Below are 12307 nucleotides of genomic sequence, written 5' to 3'. Positions count from 1 at the left end.
ACTTTGCTCTTCATGAACTTGTTTATTTACAAGATTCCTATGCATAGGAAGCATGTTAGGCTTAAATGTGTTTTGAATTTGCCTCTTGATGCTCTCTTTTGCTTCAAATACTATTTCTTGCGAGTGCATCATTAAAACTGCTGAGCCCATCTTAATGGCTATAAAGAAAGAACTTCTTGGGACATAACCCATGTGTTATTTTGCTACAGCACTTTGTTTTATATTTGTGTCTTGGAAGTTGTTTACTACTGTAGCAACCTCTCCTTATCTTAGTTTTGAGTTTTGTTGTGCCAAGTAAAGTCTTTGATAGTAAAGTAAGTACTAGATTTGGATTACTGCGCAGTTCCAGATTTCTTTGCTGTCACGAATCTGGGTCTACCTCCCTGTAGGTAGCTCAGAAAATTAAGCCAATTTACGTGCATGATCCTCAGATATGTACGCAACTTTCATTAAATTTGAGCATTTTCATTTGAGCAAGTCTGGTGGCCTAATAAAATCCATCTTTACGGACTGTTCTGTTTTGACAGATTCTGCCTTTTTATTTCGCATTGCCTCTTTCGCTATGTTGGATGAATTTCTTTGATCCATTAATGTCCAGTAGCTTTATGCAATGTCCAGAAGTGTTAAGAATGATTGTGTCACCTCTGAACATGTTAATTTTTATTATGCACTAACCCTCTAATGAGTTGTTTCGAGTTTGGTGTGGAGGAAGTTTTCAAGGATCAAGAGAGGAGTATGATGCAATATGATCAAGGAGAGTGAAAGCTCTAAGCTTGGGGATGCCCCGGTGGTTCACCCCTGCATATTCTAAGAAGACTCAAGCGTCTAAGATTGGGGATGCCCAAGGCATCCCCTTCTTCATCGACAACATTATCGAGGTTCCTCCCCTGAAACTATATTTTTATTCCGTCACATCTTATGCACTTTGCTTGGAGCGTCGGTTTGTTTTTGTTTTTGTTTTGTTTGAATAAAATGGATCCTAGCATTCACTTTATGGGAGAGAGACACGCTCCGCTGTAGCATATGGACAAGTATGTCCTTAGGCTCTACTCATAGTATTCATGGCGAAGTTTCTTCTTCGTTAAATTGTTATATGGTTGGAATTGGAAAATGCTACATGTAGTAACTCTAAAATGTCTTGGATAATTTGATACTTGGCAATTGTTGTGCTCATGTTTAAGCTCTTGCATCATATACTTTGCACCCATTAATGAAGAAATACTTAGAGCTTGCTAATTTGGTTTGCATATTTGGTTTCTCTAGAGTCTAGATAATTTCTAGTATTGAGTTTTGAACAACAAGGAAGACGGTGTAGAGTCTTATAATGTTTACAATATGTCTTTTATGTGAGTTTTGCTGCACCGTTCATCCTTGTGTTTGTTTCAAATAACCTTGCTAGCCTAAACCTTGTATCGAGAGGGAATACTTCTCATGCATCCAAAATACTTGAGCCAACCACTATGCCATTTGTGTCCACCATACCTACCTACTACATGGTATTTATCCGCCATTCCAAAGTAAATTGCTTGAGTGCTACCTTTAAAATTCCATCATTCGCCTTTACAATATATAGCTCATGGGACAAATAGCTTAAAAACTATTGTGGTATTGAATATGTACTTATGCACTTTATCTCTTATTAAGTTGCTTGTTGTGCGATAACCATGCTTCTGGGACGCCATCAACTATTCTTTGTTGAATATCATGTGAGTTGCTATGCATGTCCGTCTTGTCCGAAGTAAGAGAGATCTACCACCTTTATGGTTGGAGCATGCATATTGTTAGAGAAGAACATTGGGCCGCTAACTAAAGCCATGATTCATGGTGGAAGTTTCGAGTTTTGGACATATATCCTCAATCTCATATGAGAATAATAATTGTTGCCACATGCTTATGCATTAAAGAGGAGTCCATTATCTGTTGTCCATGTTGTCCCGGTATGGATGTCTAAGTTGAGAATAATCAAAAGCGAGAAATCCAAATTGCGAGCTTTCTCCTTAGACCTTTGTACGAGCGGCATGGAGGTACCCCATTGTGACACTTGGTTAAAACATGTGCATTGCAAAGATCCGGTAGTCCAAGCTAATTAGGACAAGGTGCGGGCACTATTAGTATACTATGCATGAGGCTTGCAACTTGTAAGATATAATTTACATAACTCATATGCTTTATTACTACCGTTGACAAAATTGTTTCATGTTTTCAAAATAAAAGCTCTAGCACAAATATAGCAATCGATGCTTTCCTCTTTGAAGGACCATTCTTTTTTACTTTTATGTTGAGTCGAGTTCACCTATCTCTCTCCACCTCAAGAAGCAAACACTTGTGTGAACTGTGTATTGATTCCTACATACTTGCATATTGTACTTGTTATATTACTCTATGTTGACAATTATCCATGAGATATACATGTTACAAGTTGAAAGCAACCGCTGAAACTTAATCTTCCTTTGTGTTGCTTCAATGCCTTTACTTTGATTTATTGCTTTATGAGCTAACTCTTATGCAGGACTTATTAATACTTGTCTTGAAGTACTATTCATGAAAAGTCTTTGCTTTATGATTCACTTGTTTACTCATGTCATTACCATTGTTTTGATCGCTGCATCCACTACATATGTTTACAAATAGTATGATCAAGGTTATGATGGCATATCACTTCAGAAATTATCTTTGTTATCGTTTTACCTCGCTCGGACGAGCAGAACTAAGCTTGGGGATGCTTGATACGTCTCCGACGTATCGATAATTTCTTATGTTCTATGCCATATTATTGATGATACCTACATGTTTTATGCACACTTTATGTCATATTCGTGCATTTTCTCGGAACTAACCTATTAACAAGATACCGAAGTGCCGGTTCTCGTTTTCTGCTGTTTTTGGTTTCGAAATCCTAGTAACGAAATATTCTCGGAATTGGACGAAACAAAGACCCAGGGGCCTATTTCGCCACGAACCTTCCGGAGCCGCCGCCATCGCGAAGCCAAGATCCGGGGGACAGGAGTCTCTGTTCCGGCACCCTGCCGGAGCGGGGAAGTGCCCCGGAAGGCTTCTCCATCGACACCGCTGCCATCTCCACCGCCATCTTCATCACCGCTGCTGCTCCCATGAGGAGGGAGTAGTTCTCCATCGAGGCTCGGGGCTGTACCGGTAGCTATGTGGTTCATCTCTCTCCTATGTGCTTCAATACAATAATCTCATGAGTTGCCTTACATGATTGAGATTCATATGATGATGCTTGTAATCTAGATGTCATTGTGCTAGTCAAGTGAGTTTTACTTATGTGATCTCCGGGGACTCCTTGTCCCACGTGTGTAAAGGTGACAGTGTGTGCACCGTGTGGGTCTCTTAGGCTATATTTCACGAATACTTACTCACCGTTATGAATGGCGTAGTGAAGTGCTTATTTATATCTCTTTATGATTGCAATATGTTTTGTATCACAATTTATCTATGTGCTACTCTAGTGATGTGTTATTAAAGTAGTTTTATTCCTCCCGCACGGTGTAATGGTGACAAGTGTGTGCATCCGTGTTAGTACTTGGCGTATGCTATGATCATGATCTCTTGTAGATTGTGAAGTTAACTATTGCTATGATAGTATTGATATGATCTATTCCTCCTACGTGGCGTGAAGGTGACAAGTAGTGCATGCTATGTTAGTACTTGGTTTAGTCGTGTTGATCTTTCTTGCACTCTAAGGTTATTTAAATATGAACATTGAATTGTGGAGCTTGTTAACTCCGGCATTGAGGGTTCGTGTAATCCTACGCAATGTGTTCATCATCCAACAAGAGAGTGTAGAGTATGCATTTATCTATTCCGTTATGTGATCAATGTTGAGAGTGTCCACTAGTGAAAGTCTAATCCCTAGGCCTTGTTCCTAAATATCGCTATCGCCGCTTGTTTATTATTTTACTCGCGTTACTATCGTTGCGTTACTACCGCTGCGTTACTACCGCTTGTTTACTCGTCCCGGGCAAAGCACTTTTCCGGTGCCGTTGCTACTCGCTTATTTATACCACCCGTATTTCACTATCTCTTCGCCGAACTAGTGCACCTATTAGGTGTGTTGGGGACACAAGAGACTTCTTGCTTTGTGGTTGCAGGGTTGCATGAGAGGGATATCTTTGACCTCTTCCTCCCTGAGTTCGATAAACCTTGGGTGATCCACTTAAGGGAAACTTGCTGCTGTTCTACAAACCTCTGCTCTTGGAGGCCCAACACTGCCTACAAGAATAGAAGCTCCCGTAGACATCAATGACGAATCCCCTCATCACTAAGAAAATCATTGAGTGTATAGTTCTTGAACTGGGAGCCGTTGTCACTTCTTATTGCCATAATGAGGAGGTTGTGTTGGCGTTGCACCTCGGTAGCAAAGTCAATGAATATTTGTTGAGTCTCATCTTTCGTCTTGAGAAAGTAGACCCAAGTGTATCTTGAGTAGTCATCAACAATCACCAAGCAATGTTTCTTCGCACCAAGACTTGCATGAGTGACGGGACCAAAGAGATCCACATGAAGGAGCTCCAAGATCCTCTTGGAAGAGATGATAGTCTTGCTTGGATGCGGAGAGTCATGCATTTTGCCTTCAACACAAGCCCTGCAAACACGATCTTTGGCAAAAGACACATTTTCCATTAGTCCCACAATATGGTTCCCCTTGTGAAGACTTTGCAAAGTTCTCATGTTGACATGGGCCAAGCGGCGATGCCACAACCAACCCACATCCGCCTTTCCGAATAGGCACATCGCACTTGACGTGGTTTTCCCCGAAAAGTCCACCACATACAAGTTGTGTTCACGATACCCAACAAAAGCGACTTTTAGAGTCTTGCTCCTGTTATCACCAGATTTTGGCCAAATCAGGAGGTGGGCCGTAAGGGAGATGGGCTTGGAAGATTACACGTGGAAGATCTCTGAAGCGGCCTTGCACGAAGAGTTTGGGCTAGATTGCCCGTGTATCTTTAATTATAGTAGATTACATCATAGATTAAAAGTTAGAGTTTGTCTCGTGCACGGTGGGGATTTTTCCCACGTTAGAAAGTCCGCCGGACTATAAATATGTATCTAGGGTTTATGGAATAAACAACAACCAACGTTCAACACAAACAAATCTCGGCGCATCGCCAACTCCTTCGTCTCGAGGGTTTCTCCGGTAAGCACCATGCTGCCTAGATCGCATCTTGCGATCTAGGCAGAGACAAGCCTGCCCACGTTGTTCATGCGTTGCTCGTACCGAAGCCTTTTTGATGGCGAGCAACGTAGTTATCTTAGATGTGTTAGGGTTAGCATTGTTCTTCGAATTACATGCTTTCGTTATGCAACCCTTGCACATCTAGCCGCCCTTACACCTATCTCGGGTGTAGGGGCGGCACCCCGCTTGATCATAGTTTAGTGGATCTCGATCCGTTACGATTGCTCCTTGTTTCATCAAGGATTAGTTTAACATCCGCGATAGTTAGGCCTTACAAAGGGTTGGAGGATCCAGCGGCGTGTAGGGTGGCGTTTGCTAGCCCTAGAAAGGATGTTCCGGGGATCAACCTCGTGTTGGTTTTTAGGCCCCGTCTAGGATCGGCTTACGGTCACCGTGCGCGAGCGCGAGGCCCAATCGTGAGTAGGATAATCCGATTATGCGGTGAAAACCCTAAATCGTCGTAGATCTCATTAGCTTTACCTTGATCAAGCAGGACCACCATATATTCGGACACCTCGTTCGAATCATGGGTGGATCGGCTCTTTGAGCCGATTCACGGGATAACCTGAGAGCCGATCGAGGCTCGTATTTAATGTTTACGTGTATGCCCTGCAGGAAACTAAGCGAGGCATCATCCACACCTTCCCCGACCGGTATAGGTCGGGTGGCACGCCCTTGCGATAGCATCGGACGTGCGACCGAGGAGGCTTTGCGGGCCGTCGCTCCGAGGGACCGGGCCAGCCGCAGCCCTAGTTGTTCCCGGCTCTACTGTGTTGCCCGTCTCTGCCCGCCAGGGGGTTTCTGACGTCAACACATTCTGGCACGCCCGGTGGGACTCCCTTCGATATCCACAACATCGCCATCTATATCCGAGATGGCGGAAGGCACTCCGGTCACGTACGAGGATCTGCCTGATGAGCTCAGGAAGAAACATGATGAGATCAAGGCAACCCTCGAAGCCGAACTCATCGGCTCCTTTGAGAAGACCCGTCCGCACGGTGTCAAGCTCGATAGAAACTCACGTCCGTTGTTTGGCGTCAGCATGGTGGATTTCAGCCACTCCATATGCCAGCCAGAGTTCTCCTTTGGTGTCAACATGGCAGGGCTTGCAAGCCGCCATGGAAAAGATGAAGCAGAAAGCAGCCACTCCCGTGGCAAGGATGAAGAGGAGGCCGATCCACGCGACCGGCCCAAAGATGATGACAGACGGTACCTGACAGAGGAGGAAGTGAGAAGCGTGCGGTATCAACGTTCACTCTCCGAGCATCTCCTCAACAAATACGAGCAGCAGTACGGCCGACGTCGGCGCTACGACGTGGATGATGAGAGAAATTGTCGGTCTGATGCGAGGTCGGGAGGTACCGTCGGCATGATAGAAACAACGACGGGTACAATCGTCGCGCTGAAGGAAGGTCAAGGGGGCAGGATGACATGGATAGGCACTGGGACTGTCCGTTCTTCAAACATTGCTGGGACTCAGGAATGAGCCGATTGCCAACAATCGAGAATTGCCCAGAATGCAAGCAACGGAAGAAGGACGCCGCTAACGTGTCCGTGTTCAAGCGTCTAGGGCCTCTCCCGCCTCGGAACAAGCATGCTGAGTCCGCTCGGGGGGAAGATCTCGAGGAACCAGAGGACGATGATGAAGAAGATAAATATCATCGGCCCAGGTGGTGCCCTGATGGGCTCAGCCGTTCCCAAAAGCGAAGGGTTCAGCGTCCGCGTGGGTTGGAAGAAGCCGAAAGATTGTACCCGCACACGCCGAGGAAGGCACGGCCTGATCCGGCCGCCAAAATTCAGCGAACCCCGGACGAAGAAGGTCGGCCACAAAGAAAAGAGTGGCGCCCGCAAGCAGGAAAGCCGATGATGATACATCGGCTGGCACAAACATGGTCTTCATTCTTCCAACGGAGTTTAGCGCTCCAAGATTATATGAAGCACCTGTGGCACAATTGGATCTGCGGCCCACGGCCGGTCATCTTTGAGAAGCCGAAAGAAAGAAGTTACGAGCATCCGAAGGCCCTGTACTTGCGAGGTTACATCAATGGGCAGCCTGTCAACAAGATGTTGGTAGACACCGGGGCGGCAGTTAACATTATGCCATACTCCATGCTACGTCGGTTGGGACGCTCCAGCTCAGATCTGATCAAGACCAATGTGACACTGAGCGATTTCAACGGCCAAGCATCTGACGCACAAGGTGTCCTGAATGTGGATCTGACCGTAGGAAGGAAAACTGTCCCTACAACGTTCTTTATTGTCGACAGCAAGAGTACCTACGCTGTCCTACTAGGGAGAGATTGGATCCACGCCAACTGTTGCATTCCATCCACGATGCACCAATGCCCAATACAGTGGGATGGAGATGAAGTAGAAGTCGTCCATGCAGATGACTCAGTCGAGGTTTCAACAGCCGGCATGGACATTTGGGAAACATCAGGCCAAGAGCCGCTCTCAGGCATCAATTTGGACGACTGTGAGCGCATCAACGTGACAAAGAACGGGGTTAGGCTGGTTTTATCCACCGGCCTGACCGTGTAACAAAGAAAATGTCGATGGATGAACGTGGCGAGGCTGATCCTTGTGATCGGCCCCAAAAATTGATGAAGGGACATTACAAAACCTTTACCGAGCAAGCAACGTGGAGGCCGGTTCCAGCAATCGGCCAAAATTATCCTCACCATCCATTCTGCCTGGGTTCAACATGTTATCCAACAGAGCCGATACCATCAATTCTCTTGACAGAATCGGCTCGGGGGGGCACCCAGGTGGATAAAACACGAGGGTGTGCAGTAGAAGCGTCTCATCTTTTTGGTGATGGATATTGAAATATGGGGGCCGATACAGAAATCGGCCAAAAAATTCGAAAATTTTTAAGCACAGCCGATATGCAGACATCGACTTAAGGATCAATGGAGCAGGAAGTGGGTCGTAACCAGGACTGCAGGATTGAGGATCGTAACCCTGACTAACGGCAAGGGCAGCATAAACGTGCAGGTCAGGGTAGGGATGAACCTAACAAAGGGAGCATATCTCTTCTAAGACCAGGAAAACAGCCAATGACGAAGCAATCGGCTGTAACGTTTTGACCGAGGTGGTGACTTGGTAACTATCACTTCCAGGGGTTACGTCCCGGAGTTTGGAGGGCATCGAAATGCAAGGACATCCTCGCCGAAAGTTGCTTCAGCCTGCCAAGGATGATGAGCCGATCTGGTCTAAAGAAGCTCGGGGGGCAGCTCACACTGAAGGTTCTCTGCTCTCGTAAGCCGATTTTGTTGGAATCGGCTGACTCTGCATTGCAACTTGGATAAGGCTCGGGGGGCAACTCACCCGAAAGTTCTTTGTTCTGGGGAGCTGATTTTGTTGGAATTGGCTGGCTCTACATCACAACTGTGCTGAAGAGGGATGCTTTTGTTACGGAGCTATCAGCTTCAACATCCCAGCTTATTCAGTAGCAGTTCTGGGGCTCTCTTGAAGACATCTGCCCGAAACCGTATTGCCAGCTTGCTGGATTGGCTGGTTTCATAATCAGGTTTTATGATCCTTTCGGAGGTGTCTCATGATCCAAAGCCGATGCGCGAAGTGGCTAGGGTGCCAGTTCGGCGGTGCTATCAGGGGAGTTCTGGCATATAAGACAGCTTTCTGCTCATTGAACTGTGGGTGGACATCTACAGTTTCGGCTGTCAACGAAAGAAAGGTGATCGGCTGGTTGGCCCTGCATGATAGCTCTCTCAGATAAGGTCGAGCTCCGGTCCATTTGTCTGAATTATGTGTCTTCATCACTGTCTTCGCCTTAACTGAGGCGTGTGGGGCAGCTGGCCTCGGTAGATACCCTCGTTTTTTAGAAGCCGATTGAAGTGTCGTCGGCTGGTCTTGCGTCGCAATCTTCTCTGAAGATGATGATCCACCAGAGCCCAAAGTTATCAGTAAAGATGAAGGATAGATTATGGGGGACCATTGTGTTGCCATCGGCTCATTTGAACATTGGTTAAGTGGATAATCGGCGCAGTCAGCGCAATGGGGAATCGGCTAAATCGGCATAAAGGAAATCGACAAGATCAAATTGGGGAAATTCTTCATTGATGAACAAGATTTCTTACATAAAGAGCTGATTGCTCTCAAAAGGAAGTACTAGGGGATACATTGCCCCGTCTACTACTACTGGCCCTATGCTAAGATCCTATCTAGGGGCCGTTGCTGCCCTCATCGTCGTCATCCCCGTCGTCGCCACTGTCAGCGCTACTCCCCGCCGGCTCGCCGTCGCTGCTCCAGCGACCGCCGGCAGGGCCCTCGTTGTCCTCGTCCTCCTCATCAGCGTCGTCGTCGCTGTCAACGTCGCTGAGGTTCCCGGGCCAGAGGCAGTGGCGTTTGGCCGGCGGCTCGTCGGAGGAGCTGTCATCGTCCTCCTCCTCCTCCTCCTCCTTCGCCTCCTCGGAGGAGGTGAAGTCATCCCAGGAGAAGCGATCGTCATCGCTCTCCTCCTCCGATTCCCCGTCGGCGAGGAAGCGGAGGTCGCTCTCCCCACGGGTCAAGGACTTGTCTTCCTCGGACCAGATGGAGGAGGCGTGGTCTTCGAGGTCCCATTTTTCTGGTGCGCGAATGTCCGGCGGCGTCTCGCGGGAGGAGGAGGACCCAAGGGAAAGTTCCGATGAGGTGGAGGAAGAAGAAGACATGGTGTGCAGAAGGGCTTTTGGAGTGCTAATGCGGAGATGATGAGGAGGAGAACTGTTCGGTGCGGTTAAATAAAAGAAGTGGGGATTTAATGTTCGAACAGTTTTCGAGGAGGTGGTGCCAAAAAAACTGTCAAATCGTTGGGAAGGCAAGTTGTCATGATGAAACTTACTGCGACGGTTCTGCTCTGCCACGACATGACCCGACGAAAGAGAGCATAATGATTTTGGAAATGTCATTTCCAAAACCAGGGGGGCATGTGTTATCACCAGATTTTGGCCAAATCAGGAGGTGGGCCGTAAGGGAGATGGGCTTGGAAGATTACACGTGGAAGATCTCTGAAGCGGCCTTGCACGAAGAGTTTGGGCTAGATTGCCCGTGTATCTTTAATTATAGTAGATTACATCATAGATTAAAAGTTAGAGTTTGTCTCGTGCACGGTGGGGATTTTTCCCACGTTAGAAAGTCCGCTGGACTATAAATATGTATCTAGGGTTTATGGAATAAACAACAACCAACGTTCAACACAAACAAATCTCGGCGCATCGCCAACTCCTTCGTCTCGAGGGTTTCTCCGGTAAGCACCATGCTGCCTAGATCGCATCTTGCGATCTAGGCAGCACAAGCCTGCCCAAGTTGTTCATGCGTTGCTCGTATCGAAGCCTTTTTGATGGCGAGCAACGTAGTTATCTTAGATGTGTTAGGGTTAGCATTGTTCTTCGAATTACATGCTTTCGTTATGCAACCCTTGCACATCTAGCCGCCCTTACACCTATCTCAGGTGTAGGGGCGGCACCCCGCTTGATCATAGTTTAGTGGATCTGATCCGTTACGATTGCTCCTTGTTTCATCAAGGATTAGTTTAACATCCGCGATAGTTAGGCCTTACAAAGGGTTGGAGGATCCAGCGGCGTGTAGGGTGGCGTTTGCTAGCCCTAGAAAGGATGTTCCGGGGATCAACCTCGTGTTGGTTTTTAGGCCCTGTCTAGGATCGGCTTACGGTCACCGTGCGCGAGCGCGAGGCCCAATCGTGAGTAGGATGATCCGATTATGCGGTGAAAACCCTAAATCGTCGTAGATCTCATTAGCTTTACCTTGATCAAGCAGGACCACCATATATTCGGACACCTCGTTCGAATCATGGGTGGATCGGCTCTTTGAGCCGATTCACGGGATAACTCGAGAGCCGATCGAGGCTCGTATTTAATGTTTACGTGTATGCCCCGCAGGAAACTAAGCGAGGCATCATCCACACCTTCCCGACCAGGTATAGGTCAGGTGGCACGCCCTTGCGATAGCATCGGACGTGCGACCAGGAGGCTTTGCGGGCCGTCGCTCTGAGGGACTGGGGCCAGCCGCAGCCCTAGTTGTTCCCGGCTCTACTGTGTTGCCCGTCTCTGCCCGCCAGGGGGTTTCTGACGTCAACAGCTCCACAAGAGGACCACAATATAATTATCAATAAAGACGGCGAAACCCATCTCGCCAAGGGCGGAAACGGAAAGTAAATTGTAACCAAGGGTTTTGACAAGCATGACATCCACAAGAGTAATGTTGTGTGCAACCACAACCTTGCCAAAACCCAATACCTCGGATGTAGAATTATCGCCAAAGGAGACGGTGATATTGTTTATGTTAGGCCTCAACTCCTTGACGAGGTTCTTGCCGCCGGTCATATGACTTGTACATCCACTATCAAGTACCCATTTTGAACCTCCGGCATAGTCCTACATGAGATCAATTCTTGGATTTAGGTACCCATTTCTCAATGGGTCCTCTTTTGTTAGCAACAAGGGTCTTTGGGACCCAAATAGACCAAGCAACATAACCATCATATGGGCCAACATATTTAGCATAAACATCACCATAATAATCTTTAAATAAAACATAGTGAGGGTTAGCAATTCCCGCATCATCATCATTTATGGTTTTGCCCTTGGGGGCTTCACCATTAGTGATGGCTTTCTTCTTCTCTTGTGCGGGCTTGGCCTTTTGCTTGTTTGCCTTCTTTGCCTTGGCATTATAGCCAAGGCCCTCCTTCCCATTGTTTGATCTTTGCTTACTCAAAAGATCATCCAAGGAAAGATTACTTTGGGGAGAGGAGGCCTTAGCAAGTTCATCCTTCAACCTAGCATTTTCCTCAATAATATTTGCATGATCACATGAAGGAGTAGAGGTGCTAGGTATGTCATATGAAACGAGCCTAATTTGAAGTTGCTCATAAGACTTGGAGAGGAGAGAGTATTCACTCTTCAAGGCATTGTGTGCCTTGTCTAGTTCATCTAGATCTTTCACAAGTTTCTCATGATCAACACCAAATTTGGCCTTTTCCTTTGAAAGCACTTTAGTCTTAGCTCTAGCAACATCTCTAGCTTTAGTGAGCTTGTTAATTTTATCTTGAGGCTCTTCAAGATTTTCTAGCCTCTCTTCAAGAGAAGC

This window comes from Lolium rigidum, chromosome 4 (assembly GCF_022539505.1).
Source record: "Lolium rigidum isolate FL_2022 chromosome 4, APGP_CSIRO_Lrig_0.1, whole genome shotgun sequence".
In the NCBI taxonomy this organism is placed as follows: Eukaryota; Viridiplantae; Streptophyta; class Magnoliopsida; order Poales; family Poaceae; genus Lolium; species Lolium rigidum.
This window is presented reverse-complemented; position numbering follows the sequence as displayed.